General features: G+C 28.1%; 1 protein-coding gene across 3 annotated transcripts in view; it reads left to right on the top strand.

Moving 5' to 3' along the window:
- The window catches only part of LOC106870547 (chordin), a 179843-nt gene that overhangs the window by 121986 nt on the left and 57159 nt on the right, over positions 1-698 (top strand). The gene's annotated exons all lie outside the window — the stretch shown is intronic.

The raw sequence follows: 698 nt of genomic DNA, 5'->3' as shown, positions 1-698 counted from the left end.
ATATATATAATATTATATTATATTATATTATATTATATTATATTATATTATATACGTAAACGACCCAGCACTGTTTAACTTAAACCGATAAAATGTTTATTAAGAAATGTATAAATCAAAATTCTAATACGAAGCTTTCTGGTTGATGAAAAATTGATAAGTGAGTGATACTGTTCGAAGGACTAAATGTCTTGGCATGCACTCCGAGTTAGCGATTACAACCATGTAAAATGTTCAATAGTCACCGTTTTCAAATTAATCAATCAGTATTTTGAAGTTGATTGAATTCATAACAATAATGAACTGCTTTCATATCAGCCATTCAGAATATTGCTGTAAGTTGTACCTAAAGAAATCAATTCTTTAAGTAACCCTTAAAAAGTCCACTGACCTATATATTTATAAATAGTTTAATATGCGCATATACATACATGCACAAACGTACATACACGTGTATGTATGTATGTATGTATGTATGTATGTATGTATGTATGTATGTGTAAATACATATATTTATACATTTATATAATTTTGTATACATATATGCGTGTATATACATTCATATATATATATATATATACCTTGGGCAAGTGTCTTCTACTATAGCCTCGGGCCGACCAAAGCCGTGTGAGTGGATTTGATAGACGGAAACTGAAAGTAGCCCGTCGTATATATATGTATATATATAAATATATATA

This window comes from Octopus bimaculoides, chromosome 12 (assembly GCF_001194135.2).
Source record: "Octopus bimaculoides isolate UCB-OBI-ISO-001 chromosome 12, ASM119413v2, whole genome shotgun sequence".
In the NCBI taxonomy this organism is placed as follows: Eukaryota; Metazoa; Mollusca; class Cephalopoda; order Octopoda; family Octopodidae; genus Octopus; species Octopus bimaculoides.
This window is presented reverse-complemented; position numbering and strand designations above follow the sequence as displayed.